The sequence below is a fragment of the Scyliorhinus torazame genome, chromosome 9 (genome assembly GCF_047496885.1).
Source record: "Scyliorhinus torazame isolate Kashiwa2021f chromosome 9, sScyTor2.1, whole genome shotgun sequence".
NCBI classification, from domain to species: Eukaryota; Metazoa; Chordata; class Chondrichthyes; order Carcharhiniformes; family Scyliorhinidae; genus Scyliorhinus; species Scyliorhinus torazame.
Genome location: NC_092715.1, coordinates 198,791,263 through 198,811,028, shown reverse-complemented (window position 1 = coordinate 198,811,028; position 19,766 = coordinate 198,791,263). Strand labels below are relative to the sequence as shown.

At 49.2% G+C, this 19,766-nt stretch overlaps 1 protein-coding gene, 1 long non-coding RNA gene and 1 other non-coding gene across 5 annotated transcripts in view; 1 reads left to right on the top strand and 2 right to left on the bottom strand.

The window, feature by feature from the left end:
* tmod1 (tropomodulin 1) overlaps positions 1-10,713 on the bottom strand; it is a 169,392-nt gene extending 158,679 nt beyond the window's left edge. For 2 of the 3 annotated variants that reach the window (XM_072516958.1, XM_072516956.1), the window contains exon 1: positions 10,201-10,371. The gene's annotated coding sequence lies outside the window, so the exon portion shown is untranslated. Of the gene's footprint in view, positions 1-10,200; positions 10,372-10,629 lie in introns of those variants that run through there. The other variant, XM_072516957.1, reaches the window with a different exon arrangement.
* Positions 1-19,766, top strand: part of LOC140429670 (uncharacterized) — a 178,260-nt gene that overhangs the window by 124,001 nt on the left and 34,493 nt on the right. The window contains exon 2 of the long non-coding RNA XR_011949166.1: positions 8,343-8,502. This is a non-coding gene — a long non-coding RNA (uncharacterized lncRNA). The remainder of the gene's footprint in view (positions 1-8,342; positions 8,503-19,766) is intronic.
* Positions 8,347-8,510, bottom strand: LOC140430146 (U1 spliceosomal RNA). Its single transcript, XR_011949333.1, has one exon. It is a non-coding gene; the product is annotated as a U1 spliceosomal RNA (small nuclear RNA).

Sequence of the window (19,766 nt, the reverse complement as noted above, 5' to 3'; positions counted from 1 at the left end):
ATCGTTTTTTCGACAAGGAGGTGGGTGAAGGAAATGGGAAAGTGCATCTGGGAGGGGAACTTGGTGAGGACTTGAGTGCGAAGCTGGCCAAGCAGCAGGCTGGTTTCAATCGGATCAAGGCTGCCCTCTACAAGGAAGGAGTGAAGTTCGGGGTTTTATTCTGCTCGTCTGCGGGTCACACACCCAAATCGAGAGTTGTACTTTGACATGTCATTTACTTTGACAGGCGAGTCAAGTTATGCGAGACCATGGACTGGGAGGTGTGTGAGGACATTGAGCTTTGGAGATGTTAATGCGACGAATTTGGGTCTGCATACCTGGTGGTTTGGTGTATTTAATGTGTCCGGGTGCGGAGTGGGTAAGTGTGTTTTATTGTTTTTGAGGAATTGCGGGTGAAAGGCTGGGGGGGGGGGTGCGTGTAGGTGGCGGTATTGAGTGGGGGCCACCATGCTAGCTGGTTGGCTAGTTAACGGGAGTGAAGTGTGGGATCGATCTGTGTGAGTGAGGGTGGGGGTGGGGTGGTTGGGTTTTCTTTTTCTTTGTTCATGCGGTGTGTGGGGGACACTGACGTGGGTGGAGTTGGTTCAGGGGAGATGGCAATGGACATCTTGGGGAGGGGCCAAGGGTGAGTGAGTCATGGACCTGGGGGAGCTGGTTAAAGAGGGACTATTGCTGATCAGCAAGGCGGGGGAGGCACCCAATTGGTTACAAGGAACATTCGAGGTTTGAATGGCACAGTTACAAGGTCTTGTGTTTTTGCGCATTCAAGGGGTTTGAAGGTGGACATGGTGTTTCTTCAGGAGCACCTGAAGCTGGGGGATGAGACGAGGCTGAGGAAGGGCTGGGTGGGGCAGGAGTTCCATTCGGAGTTGCATATGAAGACGAGAAGGGTGGTGGCGCTGATCAATAAGAGGGTGGCTTTTGAGGTGGGAAGTATTACAATTGACCCCGGGAGTAGGTTTGTGATGGTGAGTGGGAATCTGGAGTGGACGTCAGTGGTGCCAGTGAATGTATATGCCCCAAATTGGGACGATGTGGACTGTTTTAGGGGGATTTCAGCAAAGAACATAGAACATAGAATTACAGTGCAGAAGGAGGCCATTTGACCCATCGAGTCTGCACCGACCTTTGGAAAGACCACTCCACTTAAGCCCACACTTCCACCCTATCCCCGTAACCCACTAACCCCTCCTAAACTTTTTGGACACTAAGGGCAATTTAGCATGGCCAATCCACCTAACCTTATTCAAGATAAAGATAGATAGTCTTTTGACGAATAAAGGAATAAAGGGTTATGGTGTTTGGGTGGGAAAGTGGAGCTGAGTCCACAAAAGATCAGCCATGATCTCATTGAATGGCAGAGCAGGCTCGAAGGGCCAGTTGGCCTACTCCTGCTCCTAGTTCCTACGTTCTTATGTAACCTGCACATCTTTGGACTATGGGAGGAAACCGGAGCACACGGAGGAAACCCACGCAGACACGGGGAGAAAGTACAGACTCCGCACAGACATGGACACACATCAGCTGATTATAGTGGGGGGAAGGCAGGGGGAGTTTAATATGATGTTGGATACTTGGTTGGACCTGTTGTGCCCTAGGTCCCTGAAGGTTTTGGCCATGGAAAAGATGGGGGGATTGATTTATTTGTCTTAGATGAAATGAAAATGAAATGAAATGAAAATCGCTTATTGTCACAAGTAGGCTTCAAATGAAGTTACTGTGAAAAGCCCCTAGTCGCCACATTCTGGCACCTGTTCGGGGATATGGTACAGTTGGCGGGGGGTGTTGGATCAGAGCATTCTGCGATTGTGGTCTCTGAGTATGTTTCTGAGAATTTCTGACAGCAGATGTTTCCAGTCCAGAAAGGAAGGAGCTATTACTGGTGCTGGTTCATGGAAATGAGGTGGGTCAAATGAATCAAGTTATCAGTGGAAGGACATTGAATGATCATGGTGTCAAAGAGCTTAGGTTAGCCTCAGAAAGTGACATGGAACAATCCAAAGCAAAATGAATTAACTCGGGGAGAACCAACGTCAGTCAGGATGAGAACGGATCTGGCCCCGGTAAATTAGAGACAAAGATAGACAGGCAACACTGTAAAGGAACAATGGGTCACCTTTAAAGAGGAGATTGTTTGGGAATAGTCGAGGTACATTCCCACAATGGGGAAAAGGTGTGGCAAACAAATCCAGAACTCCCTGGATGATGAAAGTGATGGAGAATAAGGTGAAGCATAAACAGATGTCAGCTGGATAATACAACTGAGAGTCAGGATGAATATTGAAAGTTCAGAGGGGAAGTGAAAAAAACAAAACGAGACACAAAGATAGTGAATGAGAAGGGACTGGCAACTTACATAAAAGGGATTCCAAAAGCCTTTGGCAGGCATACAAATAGTAAATGTGTGATAAAAAAGAGTTGGCCTGATTTGGGACCGTAATGGCATTTATGCACAGAGGCAAGGGTCATAGCTGAGGTACTAAATGAGCATCTGTATTTACCAAGGAAGAAGATGTTACCCATGTCATATCAAATGGTGAAGTAGCCGAGATGTTGGATATACTAAAAACTGATGAAGAGGAATTATTAAAAAGGTTGGCTCTACTTAAACTGGATAAGTCACCAGAATCAGATGAGGTGCATCCAAGGGAAGTAAGAGTGGAAGATGTGGAGACAATAGCCATATTCGTCCAATCCTCCTTGGACACAGGGATGGTGCCAGAGGACTGGGGAGATGCAAATGTGACATTGTTTTTGAACAAAGGACATAATGATAAACCCCAAAACAGCCCAACCTTTGTGGTAGGGAAATGTTTAGAAATGAAAATTTGAGATAACATTAATAATCACTTGGACAAACGTGAATTGATTAATGCAAGCCAGCATGAATTTGTTAAGGCAAATCATACTTACCCACCTTGCTTGAATTTTTAATGAGGTAACGGAGGGTTGATAAGGATAATGTGGTTGATGCGCAAATGAAGTTTCAAAATGTATTTGCTAAACAGTTGTCATCAAAGTGTGACCTCCTGAAATAAAAGGCACAGTAGCAGCATGGATCCCAAATTGGTTGAGTGACAGAAAGCAGAGAGAAGGGATGATTGGTTGTTTTTCAGACTGGAGGAAGGTATGTAGTGGGGTTCCCAGGTGTCAGTATTAGGATACCTGCTTTTCTTGGTATATAAGGGCAGCACGGTAGCACTGTGGCTTCACAGCACCAGGGTCCCAGGTTCTATTCTGCGCTGGGTCACTGTCTGTGCGGAGTCTGCACGTTCTCCCTGTGTCTGCGTGGGTTTCCTCCGGGTGCTCTGGTTTCCTCCCACAGTCCAAAGACGTGCAGGTTAGGTGGATTGGCCATGATAAATTGCCCTGAGTGACCAAAAAGGTTAGGAGGGGTTATTGGGTTACAGGGATAGGGTGGAAGTGAAGGCTTAAGTGGGTCAGTGCAGACTCGCTGGGCTGAATGGCCTCCTTCTGCACTGTATATTCTATAAGGTCTTAGACTTGGGTGATCAGAACACAATTTCAAAATTTGTGGACTACATAAAACTTGGAAGTATTGTGAATTACGATAAGGGTATTGTGGTAAAGGTATTGTGAATTGTGATGATGAACTTCAAGAGGACTGATAGAGTATAGTTTTATTCACAGTCTTATTGATATAAGGGCTAGATGAACACATATAGTTAATGAAGCAAAATATTAAAAGTGTCTCAGCTGTAGGAACCCAGTCATTTTCTCATATAATGAATTAGCCATTGTATTCCATTGGGTTCAGTACTGAGAACATATTGTTCTCGGTCTAATCAACTAATCAATTCTTAAGGTCTCTGTCAAGCTGTGGAACATGGCAGGTGTGAGAAAACATATCCAGTACTTTTCCTAAGGCTGCACACGCAGACGCTGAGCTAGTTTTGATAGGCACCAGTCAATATTAAGTATTGTCCAATGTTTGATTAACAAATTATCCTCTAAGTAACAAACATTCATTTGAACAAACCAGGAGGTCTCAGCTGAGAATTAGAAGCCAATGAACATAAATGATGGGTTAAACCAGAGATAAGGGGCGGGATTCTCCCAGCCCTGGGCTGGGCCGGTGTATCCCCCCCGACCGGGCCACGCCGCCCAAACGCTGGCACGCAATTCTCCGCAGAACAGAGAATCGGTGCCATTGGCGCCGGCGTGGTTGGCGCGGCACCGGTTGCAGGCCACTCTACGCGCCACCCCCGTGATTCTCCGGCCCGGATGGGCCGAGCGGCCATTAGAAAAAAAAACGAGTCCCACCAGCGCGTTCTAACCTGCTCTGAGCCGGCGGGACCTCAGCGTTGAAGGATCGGGTGGCGGCCTGTGGGGGGGGGGGGACCAACCCCGGAGGGGGCCTCTGATGTGGCCAGGCCTGCAATCGGGGCCCACCAATTGACGGGACGGTCTCTCTGGCTGGAGGCCTCCTTTCCTACGCGCCAGCCCCTGTAGCCCTGCGCCATGTTGCGTTGGGGCCAGCTCGTTGAAGGTTGCCACTGCTCATGCGCACGTTGGCGCCGGCGCCACTGTGCATGTCTGCATTGGCGCGGCACCACTGCGCATGCGCAGATCCCACGGCGCACAGTTCGCGCCGGGATCGGCAGCTGGAGCGGCATGAACCGCTCCAGCGCCGTGCTGGCCCCTGCTGGCAGCAGCACGTTCACGCCGTCGTAAAAGGCGACAGTGTTTACGATGGCGTGGACACTCTGCCGCGGGATGGGAGAATCCCGCCCAAGAATTCCTTTAACGATAGGACCTTGATTGTTCCTGAATTCTTGAATAATCTATCTGTTTCTTTGTGTTTAATAATTTATTTTGTGCTTAATGCTTTTGGCGTTTGTGTGCCGTTTTAATGTATTGTTTGATATTTTGTTTCTAAGTTTTTATTCCGTTCTCATTCAAGCGTATACCAGTGAGTAATTAACAAGAATAAAATTGTATTTTTGACACCTCCCACCAACCTGACTACTGATTCTTATTAGAAGGTAAAATAAGAGTCCAAGAAGGACACTGGCTGGTTGATGGAATGGACTGACAACTGGCAGGTAAAATTTATTTCAAGGAAATGTGAAATAATTCAGTTTCGGAGGAAGAAAGAGGAGAGGCTATACAAATGAAAGGGTACAAACCTGAGGATACATGTGTACAAATCATTGAATGTGGTCGTGAAGTTTGCGAAAACATTTAATGAAGACTATGGGCCAGGATTCTCCGACCCGGGCCCGATTTTTGAGTGGCCGTGGGATTCCCGCCGCGCCGGTCGGGGGCCATTAGCAGCAGCCCCCCCCCCCCCCCCCCCCCCGGCGATTCTCCGGACCCCGATGGGCCGAGTGGCTGACGAGTGGCGTGGATTACTCACCTCCCACATGCTGGGACCTGGAAGGTGAGCGTGCTGGGGCCATCCTGGAGGGGGAGGGGGATCCGACTCCGGGGGGAGCCCCACGGTGGCCTGGCCCGCGTTTGGGGCCGATCAATCGGCAGGCAGGCTGGTCCCATGGGGGCCTACTTTACTCCACACTGGGCCCCTGTAGGGCTCCGCCATATTGCCCGGGCCGGCGCAGAGAAGGGAACCCCCAAGCATGCGCGAAAATACGCCAGCCGTTCCGTGCATGCACGAAAATACGCCAGCCGTTCCGTGCATGGACGAAAATACGCCAGCCGTTCCGTGCATGGACGAAAATACGCCAGCCGTTCCGTGCATGGACGAAAATACGCCAGCCGTTCCGTGCATGCGTGAACTCACGCAGGCTGTTCCGCGCCGGGTGGATCTGCGGGGACCACTCCGGCGCCAACTTAGTCCCCATGGAAGGTGGGAACTCCTTACTTTCGGGGGCCGTTTACGCCAGAGTCGTTGGCACTGGTTTTCACGCCGGCGTGGGGCCATAGCCCCATTATTAGAGAATCTCACCCATGGTTCCTGAGATTTCTAAATAGGGACACAGAAGAAAAACAAGGAAGTTACGATTAACCTGCAGAAACCACTGGGTTGGATCAACTAGAATATTGTGTCCAGTTCTGGGCACCACATTTTAGGAAGGATGTGAAAGCTTTATAGAGAGGGTGCAGAAAAGAGGATAGTTCTAGGAATAAGTTACATGGAGAAGCTGGAGAAGCTGGGTCTGTTGTCCTTGGAGAAGAAAAGATTAAGAGGAGATTTGATAGAGGTGTTCAAAGTCATGATGGTTCTGGCAGATGGGGAGAAACAGTTCCAATTGGCGCAGAAGGAATGAGAACCAAAGGCCACTGATTTGAGCTGAATGGACAAAGAAGCAACAGCTTTTTTTAGAAGAATTTTTTTTGCATGAGTATTTTAGGGTCTGGAATGCACTTCCTACGAGTGCGGTATAGGCAGCTTCAATCATAAGAACTGGGAGCAGGAGTAGGCCACCTGGCCCCTCGAGCCTGCTCCACCATTCAATTAGATCATGGCTGATCTTTTGTGGACTCAGTTCCACTTTCCGGCCCGAACACCATAACCCTTAATCCCTTTATTCTTCCAAAAACTATCTATCTTTATCTTAAAAACATTTAATGAAGGAGCCTCTACTGCTTCACTGGGCAAGGAATTCCATAGATTCACAACCCTTTGGATGAAGAAGTTCCTCCTAAACTCAGTCCTTAATCTACTTCCCCTTATTTTGAGGCTATGCCCCCTAGTTCTGCTTTCATCCGCCAGTGGAAACAACCTGCCCGCAGCTATCCTATCTATTCCCTTCCTAATTTTATATGTTTCTATAAGATCCCCCCTCACCCTTCTAAATTCCAACGAGTACAGTCCCAGTCTACTCAACCTCTTCCCGTAATCCAACCCCTTCAGCTCTGGGATTAACCGAGTGAATCTCCTCTGAACACCCTCCAGTGCCAGTACGTCGTTTCTCAAGTAAGAAGACCAAAACTGAACACAATACTTCAGGTGTTGCCTCACTAATACCTTATACAATTGCAGCATAACCTCCCTAGTCTTAAACTCCATCCCTCTAGCAATGAAGGACAAAATTCCATTCGCCTTCTTAATCACCTGTTGTACCTGTAAACCAACTTTTTGCGACTCATGCCGTAGCACACCCAGGTCTCTCTGCACAGCAGCATGTTTTAATATTTTATCATTTAAATAATAATCCCTTTTGCTGTTATTCCTACCAAAATGGATAACCTCACATTTGTCAACATCGTATTCCATCTGCCAAACCCTAGCCCATTCACTTAGCCTAACCAAATCCCTCTGCAGACTTCCAGTATCCTCTGCACTTTTTGCTTTACCACTCATCTTAGTGTCGTCTGCAAACTTGGACACATTGCCCTTGGTCCCCAACTCCAAATCATCTATGTAAATTGTGAACAATTGTGGGCCCAACACTGATCCCTGAGGGACACCACTAGCTACTGATTGCCAACCAGAGAAACACCCATTAATCCCCACACTTTGCTTTCTATTAATTAACCAATCCTCTATCCATGCTACTACTTTACCCTTAATGCCATGCATCTTTATCTTATGCAGCAACCTTGTGTGTGGCACCTTGTCAAAGGCTTTCTGGAAATCCAGATATACCACATCCATTGGCTCCCCGTTATCTACCGCACTGGTAATGTCCTCAAATAATTCCACTAAATTAGTGGCCTTTAAAAAGGGAATTGGTTAATTATCTGAAGAGAAAATATTTGAAGGGTGATGCACGATCAATGACCACTAAAGCGAGGTTGTAGTCCAACTGAAGGCTTTATTAAGCTAGATGTTTCCCCCAGCAGCTCAGGTACAGAATGAAGGCTGCTGGGGCGGCACGGGCTCTTACACCCCGCCTTGCAAGGCGGAGCTACCATACAGCTTGACCAATAGGAAACATACAATATCTACCAATGGTGTTCCAGCATTACCAGGTACCGTAATACCTCTGCACAGACTACCACAATGGGCTATGAGGAAAAGGCAGGGAAGTGCAGAGTACGCAATCAGTAATAAACTTTCCCTCAAATGACATTAAGGTGCTCCCAGTCTACCAGAAAATTGTTCAATATGAACTGTGACTTGAAAGTCAAAACATTAACCTACCAGAAAATTGAAAACAAATTGAGAGCCAGCCATTAAAATTCCAAATCTCACCCTTAATCACCTTAATTACAGAGCAGATGGAGTTCATTCACAAGTTTCATGACTTTGAGAAGGTCACAGTCACCCGGCCTTTATTCTTCTCTGGTGATAATTGCATTAAATCAGCAACACATAGATGATTAATGACATCAGAGTGCATATTAGACTAATTAAGATTGATTTTAACTGCTGTTGTGAAAACCTGTCTGCTCTTATCCTATTTTTGATTTAGGAATGAGGGGAGAGCGCGAACGCAGTCCCCCACTACTGCAAATTTTGCAATCGAGTATCCCGCATTTGGTGACATTTCAATCATCAGCACACCCGAAGTGCAACGGCCTAGCCTCGTCCTGGGCGAACAATCTTCTTGACCATGGTTTCTACCCTGCCAGGTAACAAGAGTGATTCTGAATAGGTCAAGTAGTCATGAAATAATCCACAGTTATTAGTGTCTTTAACAACTTCAGGACATGTTTATAACTAGGAGAGCCGGTGGCGTAGTGGCATTGTCACTGGACTAATAAACCAGAGACCCAGGTTCAAATCCTACGACTGAAATTTGAATTCAATAAAAATCTGGAATCAAAAAAGTCTAATGATGACCAATTGTTGGAAAACCCCATCTGGTTCACAAGTTGGTTTAGCTCAGTGGGCTAGACAATTGGTTTGTAATGCAGAACAAGGCCAGCAGCACGGGTTCAATCCCCGTACCAGCTTACCCGAACAGGCGCTGGAGTGTGGTGACTCGGGACTTTTCACAGTAACTTCATACTTGTGGCAATAAAAGATTATTATTATTAATGTTCTTCATGGAAAGAAATCCATCATCCTTACCTGGTCTGGCCTACATGTGACTCCAGACCCACAGAAATGTGGTTGACTCTTAACTACCCCCAAGGGACACCCACATCCCATGAACGAATTAAAGAAAGAACCTCTGAAGTGCAATCACAGTTGCAATGGGAAAATGGTATATCATAGAATTTACAGTGCAGAAGGAGGCCATTCGGCCCATCGAGTCTGCACCAGCTCTTGGAAAGAGCATCCTACCCAAGGTCAACACCTCCACCCTATCCCCATAACCCAGTAACCCCACCCAACACTAAGGGCAATTTTGGACACTAAGGGCAATTTATCTTGGCCAATCCACCTAACCTGCACATCTTTGGACTGTGGGAGGAAACCGGTGCACCCGGAGGAAACCCACGCACACACGGGGAGGATGTGCAGACTCCGCACAGACAGTGACCCAAGCCGGAATCGAACCTGGGACCCTGGAGCTGTGAAGCAATTGTGCTATCCACAATGCTACCGTGCTGCCCCACGGTAGCATATCAAGGTCTCATAAACAGTAATAATTTGTTTTAGTTATATTGGTTGAGGAATAAATATTGGGCATGACACTGGGGAGAAGTCACAAAGCTTTTCGGGGGGGTATTTTACACCCAGTTTAATGTCTCCGCTGAAAAGTAGCGCCTCAGCACTGCACTGGTGGATCAGCCTAGAGATACTGTCCTCTGGTCTCTGCACTGGAATTTGAACCCAACCCCCTACTGACTCAGATCCAATGGAGCCAGAATCACGGCCAGGGGAGTTTCACACACAGCTAAATTCAGAACGGATAGCAGATCTTTATTCAGCACCTGGGTTTAATGTTCATCCTCAATTGCCTCATCTCCCGCCCCCGAGAGACAGGGTTCTCTCCTCCTCAGAGTTTGTTTTCTCCACTCCCACACTGAAATCAGTTGTCGGGGGGGGGGGGGGGGGGGTTAAAGCGAAAGAAACGTGTTCTGTGCCTTACAGGCTAAGTTTAATGGCATTTCTGCAACCGAGTGACACGTTTTCGGTCACCTGCCAATCTGGGGCCTCTGGACTGCGATGGGGGTTCGGGGTGCGGGTGCAGAGAGTTCAACGGGAGCCGGCAGCTTGCACACAAAGCAGCAACTATCAGTCAACAGCGGACAGGGGGTCACCTTATTCCAGCTTTCCTCACAAGTCCCCCACACTGAACAGTTATTTTTGGCCTTTTTAAAATCTACATATATATATAGAGAGAAATATTAAAAACTCAGCAGCTTTCTGTGTCTTACCGGCCACGCCACAGCTCGCTCCAAAGTTATTGACTATAAACCAGCCGCTGCCTTCAGTATCCTGTTGACTGGATGGTTTTCAGTCAGGGAGAGAGAGAGCTGCGGCTGACAGGAGTTTGATTTGGGAAAGTGTCCCAATCCCATCGACGGCATCAGAGTTTTAGCCATTTAAAGAAAGTGAGGCGCGGCGCCGCCTTGCTGCGGCTATTTTTAAACCAGATGCAGAATGAATGTTTGAGAAGCGGTAACTTGTGCCAAAGGCACCGGGTTTCGGCGGGTGGGGGGGAGGGGGGGCAGGCGGCGGAGCCGGTGCCCGATCCGGGGTGGGTGGTCGCAGCCACTGCTCTATTTTGGTGCCCGCTGAATATTTTGCCCAGATATGGTGAGATGAGACGGGAGTAAAGCAGCAGAAAGAGTGACTGTCCTTACCAGGGACCGGGACACGCGGCGCCTCCCAGGAGTTGATGCCGATGACGCTGCGGGCAGCACGGTAGCACAATGGTTAGCACTGTGGCTTCACAGCCCCAGGGACCCGGGTTCGATTCCCCACTGGGTCACTGTCTGTGCGGAGTCTGCACGTTCACCCCTTGTCTGCGTGGGGTTTCCTCCGGGTGCTCCGGTTTCCTCCCACAGTCCAAAGACGTGCAGGTTAGGTGGATTGGCCATTCTAAATTGCTCTGAGTGACCAAAAAGGTTAGGAGGGGATATTGGGTTATGGGGATAGGGTGGAAGTGAGGGCTTAAGTGGGTCGGTGCAGACTCGATGTACCGAATGGCCTCCTTCTGCACTGTATGTTCTATGACAAAAAACAAACTTTCCCACCCGACTCCCGGCTTCAGCTCCCAGACTTGTCGGCGCAGAGAGCAGGGCATAGCCGCGGTGTCGACCCTCCCCCAAAGCCTCAGGTAGCCAAATTAACAGCTAAATAACGCCCCACTCCCCTTCATCCCACACCTCTCCATTCCACACCCTGGCCTCCTCAACAACCATTCCTGAATGACCCTTCTACTCCTCCAACCTCCCTTTTCCCAGAGGCATCACACCCCCCCCCCCCCCCCATAGACACATCGCAGGCACACTCCATCCCCCCACTGTCCCAGGCATCGTCTACCCCTCCCCCCACTCCCAGGCATCAACTCCCCCCCCCACCCCACACACACACACTTTCCCAGGCATTGTCCACACCCCCCCCCACTTTCCCAGGCATTGTCCACCCCCCCCCTTTCCCAGGCACCATCCCTCCCCACTTTCCCAGACATAACCCACCCCCATTTCCCCAGGCATCACCCTCCCCCCCACACACACACATACACACACTTTCCCAGGCATCATCCCTCCCCTCTTTCCCGGGCATCATGTCCCCTCTTTCCCAGGCATCTCCCCCCCCCTCTCGTTCCCAGGCATCTCCCCCCCTCACTTTCCCAGGCATCTTCCCCCCCCCTCACTTTCCCAGGCATCTCCCCCCCCCCACTTTCCCAGGCATCTTCCCCCCCCCCCACTTTCCCAGGCATCTTCCCCCCCCTCACTTTCCCAGGCATCTTCCCCCCTCACTTTCCCAGGCATCTTCCCCCTCCCTCCCCACTTTCCCACTTTCCCAGGCATCTTCCCCCCCTCACTTTCCCAGGCATCTTCCCCCCACAGACTTTCCCAGACATAACCCACCCCATTTCCCAGCCATCCCTCCCTTTCCCCAGACACCCAGGCTCCCCCAGACATCTTCCCCCCCCCCCATCTCCCAGACATACTGACCCCCACAATTCCCGGATTCCCTTTCCCATCCCCTGAACAGGCATGTAGCCCACCCTAACCATTCAGCCACTCCCTGACCATCCCTCCATCCGACAACAAGTGGGCAACACGGTAGCACAGTGGTTAGCACTGTGACTTCACAGCGCCAAGGTCCCAGGTTCAATTCCCGGCTTGGGTCACTGTCTGTGCGGAGTCTGCACGTTCTCCGCCTGTCTGCGTGGGTTTCCTCCGGGTGCTCCGGTTTCCTCCCACAAGCCCCGAAAGACGTGCTGTTAGGTGAATTGGACATTCTGAATTCTCCCTCTGTGTACCCGACCAGACACCGGAATGTGGCGACTAGGGGATTTCCACAGTAACCTCATTGCAATGTTAATGTAAGCCTACTTGTGCCAAAAAAAGATTAGATACGGGTTTTCCTTGCTGACAGGGAAGGTGTGTACCTCCATACAAAACAGAAAACTTCTCAACCTATCATGACTAAAAGCCAAATCAAGAAGTGTGGTGTGTTCTGATCAGAAAACTCCTGTATACTGATGATGCTACGCTAGTTGTCCAGATGGAAGAGCAGCTCCTAAGTCTCAAGGATCGTTTGTCTTGCGCTCATGTTATGTTTCACCTCCACCATCAATGTCAGGACAGGGTGCTGTGTTTCTCCCTAGGATCAGGCTCAACAACACATCACTGGAAGCAGTTATCAAACTCTGGTGCTAAGGTGACAGACAACACCTGTCTCTTGCCAAAGAGCTCAGCACACACATTGGCAAGCCATCCAGCAATATTGCCTGATGGACAAAACAACATGGAAAAACAATAAACGAATTAGCAGGACCAAAATACTTATCTAAGACCCGTATCAGCAGCATAGAGTTGTATGGCAGCAAAGCCTGGACAACATACACCTACCAAAAGCAATGAAGCAGTACTTTCAAGGGCAAACATGCCAAGCCTGCCATTGCTAATCAAGCAAATAGGCTTTGCTGGCTTGGGTACGTGTACAGGATGGAAGATGGCCACATCCGGAAAGATATGCTATATGGGGTGGTAGTCTGGGCCAAGAGACCAGCACGGTGCTATTACAATTCCGGATCTGACCCCAACAGTGGCTAATACTTTATTTTCATTTTGTAAGGCTGTGAGGAAAGGATACTTCGCTCCAGGAGTGATTGAATAAAGAAATAGGGATAGGGGGCGGGATTCTCTGTTGGCTGACTTTGAAATTACGGAATGCAATTGAGCGGAGAATTGGTTCCGACGCCGAAATAGTGGCAGTTGCCGATTTGACGTCAAATCGCGGTTCTCCGTCACCTCGGCAGCGGTGCCAATGCGGTCCGGAACACATGTACAGTAAACAACGTTTGCATGACATTAGCGGGCCTGAACCAGTATGCTCCGGGGCCTCCGCAATTCACCTCCTTCGATGGGCCGAGTTCCCGACGGCGCAGTTCACTTGTGCTTTTAAAAATTGTGAAACCGGCGACGTAGCTGCTGAGGCAGAGGGTACGGAAAGTGTCCAACATCGCCATAGTTTGCTGACAGTTGTGCCACTGGCCGAGGAACATCTGCCAGGGTTGGGGGGAATAACGGGCGGTGGCCAAGAGGTGGATTGTGGGGTCGGGGTGGACGGACACGGAACACCATTGCCACAGCCGGCAAGGCAGCCATGCAGCTGCACATGCCACCAACAGCCTACTGTGAACCTAGGGCCACAGGTCATATAGGTGACCCCTCAGACCAACCCTCTAGATGCCCTCTGGCCTCAGCCGACCCATCAGCTGTATGGGCGCGCTCCAACACAACAGTGTGTGGGGATTGTAATGTGTATGTGCGGCTGCAGCTTGTCAACCTCCCAAGTGTCAATCACGGACCCGGTGAATCCAGCACTGCTTTTCATTGGAATCGATTGTATTCCAAGCAGCACCGGTGCCAGCCCCTCAATGGTAGCAGAATTGGTCCAAGTGCGGTGCCAGTTTTTCTGTTGTGAAAGTCCACGGATTCTGCGTTGGCATCAACACTTAGTCTCAGAAACGGAAAGTCTCGCTCATGGTATATTAAAACAAACCTTATTACTAGCACCATACCCAAAAATAGCTTACAAATACCCTTTAAACAATACTTCTGAATATAGTGAACACAATACCCTTCCTGGCTATCTTTATTGTCACTTAAACAACAAGAAAATAAACCATCTCAGCTCTCAATTCATCAATAATAGCAATGGCCCAGGGGAATACTTGCTTTACAGAGTTTTTCTTTGAGAAAGAGATCTCTTGACACTGCTTTACAGAAAAAGATCTAACTCTGGTCAGACCCATGCAGAAACTCTGACAGTATGTTTTCAAAAGATGTTTCAATTGGCCTTGTTTCAGCCTGTAAGATGAGTTTGAATACTAGCCATGGGAACGCATACAACAATCGAACCAACGCCACAAATTCTGGTCGAAACCCAAACCTTCCCAGAACTTCAAACAGGTACCTCACTCTACCCAATCAAATGACTTCTCCGCATCCATGGACACTATCACCTCTGGCTCTCGCCCCCCTGACGGAATCATAATTACATTCAGCAACCTCCTAATGTTCCTAGAGAGCTGAGTCCTCTTCACAAAACCTGCTTGGTCCTCAGAAACCACCTCTGGCACCCACCCCTCCTTCCTACACGTCAACACCTTCGCCAGGACTTTCACGTCCATGTTTAGCATCAAAATGGGCCTGCAGGACCCATACTCCAGTGGGTCCTTCCCCTTTTTTGGGATCAACAAAATTGACGCCTGCATTAACGTAGCCAGAAGCTCCCCCTTTTCCAGGTGTGTCGCAAACTGCTTGTAAAACTCCGCTGGAAGGCCCCGGGGCATTCCCAGACTCCATCCTACCAATACACTCTATCATCTCCCTTAATACCAACAGCTCCTCTAATGCCTGCCTCTTCCCCTCCTCCAACTCTGGGAACCCAACCCATCCAGAAACCGCCCCATATCCTCCGCCTCCCCCATTGGCTCAGCCCTATACAACCTCTCATAGAAAGTCTTAAGTACTCATTTATTCTCTCCAGCTCCGACATCACCTCCCCCTTTTCCGCCCTCAACTTCAAAATATCCATGGACGCTGCCTGACGTCGCAACTGGTGGCCAACATATGACGTGCCTTTTCCCCATACTCACATTGCACCCAGACACGCAGACAGAAGGAGAATGCACAGACAGTGACCCAAGGCGGGAATCGAACCTGGGACCCTGGCGCTGTGAAGCAACAGTGCTAACCACTTATCTAACAATTGCTAACAGTGCTAACTTATGCTAACAGTGCAAACAATTATGGCATAGGACAGAGTTGACATGCATCACCCACAATGCGATGCACATATAGTCAATGCATATACCTGCCCCATGAGGAAGACTGCAACTCTAGCGAAGTCATGTGTTTGCTTCACCTACTTGAGTCTAAGAGACATGTAGTTATCTGTCTTTGAATAGAGAATGTCATCCCTCAAGCAAAATTGAACGACACATAGAAAGATGTTGTTAATATCGCAGCTCCAGACTGGAAGGAATGAAATGAAAATGAAAATCGCTTATTGTCACAAGGAGGCTTCAAATGAAGTTACTGTGAAAAGCCCCTAGTCGCCACATTCCGGCGCCTGTTCGGGGAGGCTGGGACGGGAATTGAACCGTGCTTCTGGCCTACCTTGGTCTGTTTTCAAAGCCAGCGATTTAGCCCTGTGCTGAACCAGCCCCTGGATAAAAGTTAATTGTATCTTCACAGATACTGGCAATATTGTTAGAGGTTGTAGTTACGGATGTAGTTGGTGGAAAATTTCAGTGAAGCATGGATGTTCAAACATAATTCCTCACTGAGAATAAGTTAGTACAATTGCTTCCTGAATACCATGGTGAAAATTGCCTCTTTCTTAGAGTCCTTCACCCCTTTCTCCTCCCTCTTCTTAACTTAATCTGCGTATCCTCTGTTTATTCTCCAAATCATGCTGTATTCCAAGGGGAATGCTGATTTAGTGCACCCATGCATGGGAGCAACTGGTTTGCGCAAAAAGTGTGAAGTTAGCCAAGATGTCTTCAGCATCTACCATACCACACCCTGAGATTAAATCTACTACAGAAAACACCAAACACTTGCAGAGTTAAAGCAAAAACCAGAAGAAATCAACAAGCCACTACTTTATATGTAGTTGATGATCTCCTTAAATAGCAGCAGTGGGGGCCCCTTACTGATCTTGAATACGTGATCAAAGGGTGTTGGTTGGAACTTTTAAGCTCCAAAATGGTACCACTGGCATCAATGTCATGATCTGCCTGCTCTGTATACTTCTGATAGATATTCACTTTGAGCACACAAAATCCTGCACCAATATGGCATCTGCTGCAATACCCCAATCCCCGAGTGTGCATGTGTGTCACAGCCACCATTTGGATCTCTAAGGACACACATAATTCCCAGGAAACTACTATTAACAAGACCAAACTCTTACTCATTGCATTTATTAGAGCTTTTATCACACAATTAATTGTTTTAGTATAAAGCATGGCGAAGTGGTGAATCAATGTCAAGTACTATAAAAACATCTCATTGTGTACATACTTTCCAGTCAACGTGATTAGATTGTTCATTAATTCTGTGTAATTACAATAAAAACAATATAAATCAAATAAATAGAATTCGCAAAGAACTATTACCTGCATGGGTTCCAAGCTAAATGCTGAAGAGATATTTGAACAATTTAAGCAAAATGTTATCAGGGAATATACCAGAGAATATTATAGTCCAAAGCAGCACTCTACAGTAGACCAAAGCCTCTTATATGCTTCTCAGAACAAATAAATATTTTCCTTACTTGAGACTTTTGATTAACATCCGCCATATATTGCAAGAATAAACCTTGATAGTGAAGTGGAGAATTGAAAGGGCCATTTTAGCACCAGTAAAGACATTTAGAAATCTAACCTATGACCCCATGGTGTTGAATAAAAAACAAAATTCCACCAATTCCATTCTCAAGACTGGAACTATAGAATCACAATATAGGTCTACAAAATTATGAGAGGTATGGACAGGGTGGATAGCAACAAGCTTTTTCCAAGAGTGGGGGATGTCAATTACAAGGGGTCACGATTTCAAGGTGAGAGGGGGAAAGTTTAAGGGAGATGTGTGTAGAATGTTTTTTACGCAGAGGGTGGTGGGTGCCTGGAACGCCTTGCCAGCGGAGGTGGTAGAGGCGGGCACGATAGCATCATTTAAGATGCATCTAGATAGATATATGAATGGGCGGGGAACAGAGGGAAGGAGATCCTTGGAAAATAGGCGACAGGTTTAGATAAAGGATCTGGATCGGGCAGGCTGGGAGGGCCGAAGGGCCTGTTCCTGTGCTCTAATTTTCTTTGTTCTTTGTTCACAGCACACCAATAATAAATTATAGAGCAGAACATCTCATTGCTCATAGACCATTAAACAGGGAATACAGTGAAATGGAGCATGGTGAGATGCTAGAAGTTGGGCAGTCACAAAGTGGATGGGAGCAGGATGGACTGATTGGGAGCAGGATTGAGTTGGTTAGCTTCCTGATCATGGAAACTTGAGGGTGGACTGTTCAAGGCTTGGACAGGTGAAGCTTTACTGATGCTGAAATTGAGAGGATTCCCAGGGCTAAGGGCAGGGTCAATGATGTTCCTGTAATTGAAGAAATCAAGGTTTGCAGTGAAGCAAGATTAGAGGTCATTGAGGGTGTGGGATTAATTATAACATGCAACATGTTTGCAATACAATATTCAACATTACATCAATTTCATTTTACAGACCTTTTAATATAGGACGTCCCAAGCACATCAAAGAGTTCTAATCTAATGAAAATAAGCACTTGGTGTTAAGATTAGGAAGGATTAACAAAGGTTTTGTTGTAGAGATTTTAATGAGGGTTGTCAAAGGGGGAGCGAGGTGTAGAGTCAATGGGATTTGGATTGGGAATTGTGGGGGTATAGATAGCTGAAAGCACGGCAAGCAATGTTGGGCCAGAATCAGGAACTTTGATCCAGTATGGCGCAGAGTGCTGGGTGGTGGAAAGGGAATTTTATAATTATTGGAGGAACCTGGAATCCATGTAGGTGAACAAGAACAAGGATAGAGGAAACAGAATTATTGAGAGAGGTGGGGGATGGGAGGCCAGTATGGAGAACATTGGATGCCAAAGGCATGGACGAGGAATTTAGTAGCAAATGGGTTGAGATGCGCAAGATCAGTACCCATTCAAATATCAAGGCACTGGACGGAACCTTAATCCATAATCTTATTTCCTCATCAAGGAGCCATCTGAAGTTTACCACATAATCTAGGTTTAAAAAGCCCTGACATGACTTCGGCCACTGTCTACCTCCATTACCATCGCCCCCGCGCCTACACCGTCTCCCTCTCTGTCGACGCTTCCGGAAGAAGAAGGGGACACTTCCGGTCGCAGGTCTCGACACCAGTGCCCACACCACAGCCAGGACTGAGGAGATCACAGCGGACGGTTAAAGTTTCTGATAGACTTAATCTATAAGTTTACTTCACTCCCGCTGGACTTTTTTTTTTAACAGGGGGTGAATGTGGTGAACCACTGTTATTGTAGTTCCACTGTTACTTACAGCACTGTATATATTCTCTGTTACTGTTTGTTCTATTGTTACTCACTGTGTTATATATTGTTGTTCTTCCGTAGCTGCGCCCCACTGGGTGTTGTATATAGTTGACTGATCTGTAGCCCTGTCTCCAGTCTGGGTTCAGCAGCAGACAGGCTACATCTTAGAGTATTAAAACCAATACTTCGTTTCCTACAACTTGCCTCGTGTGTAATTGATGGTGCACCACCCCGCCACATCCCGGTCCTCAGATCCAGCCCCGCCACAGCCCGGTCCCCGTATCCAGCCCTGCCACAGCCCGGTCCCCGTATCCAGCCCCGCCACAGCCCGGTCCCCGGATACAGCCCGGTCCCCAGATCCAGCCCCACCACAGCCCGGTCCCCGTATCCAGTCCTGCCACAGCCCGGTCCCCCCGGATCCAGCCCAGTCGCCCCGGATCCAGCCCCGCCACAGCCCAGTCGCCCCGGATCCAGCCCCGCCACAGCCCAGTTCCCCCGGATCCAGCCCCGCCACAGCCCAGTCCCCCCGGATCCAGCCCCGCCACAGCCCAGCCCAGTCCCCCCGGATCCAGCCCCGCCACAGCCCAGCCCAGTCCCCCCGGATCCAGCCCCGCCACAGCCCAGTCCAGTCCCCCCGGATCCAGCCCCGCCACAGCCCAGTCCAGTCCCCCCGGATCCAGCCCCGCCACAGCCCAGTCCAGTCCCCCCGGATCCAGCCCCGCCACAGCCCAGTCCAGTCCCCCCGGATCCAGCCCCGCCACAGCCCAGTCCAGTCCCCCCGGATCCAGCCCCGCCACAGCCCAGTCCAGTCCCCCCGGATCCAGCCCCGCCACAGCCCAGTCCAGTCCCCCCGGATCCAGCCCCGCCACAGCCCAGTCCAGTCCCCCCGGATCCAGCCCCGCCACAGCCCAGTCCAGTCCCCCCGGATCCAGCCCCGCCACAGCCCAGTCCAGTCCCCCCGGATCCAGCCCCGCCACAGCCCAGTCCAGTCCCCCCGGATCCAGCCCCGCCACAGCCCAGTCCAGTCCCCCCGGATCCAGCCCCGCCACAGCCCAGTCCAGTCCCCCCGGATCCAGCCCCGCCACAGCCCAGTCCAGTCCCCCCGGATCCAGCCCCGCCACAGCCCAGTCCAGTCCCCCCGGATCCAGCCCCGCCACAGCCCAGTCCAGTCCCCCCGGATCCAGCCCCGCCACAGCCC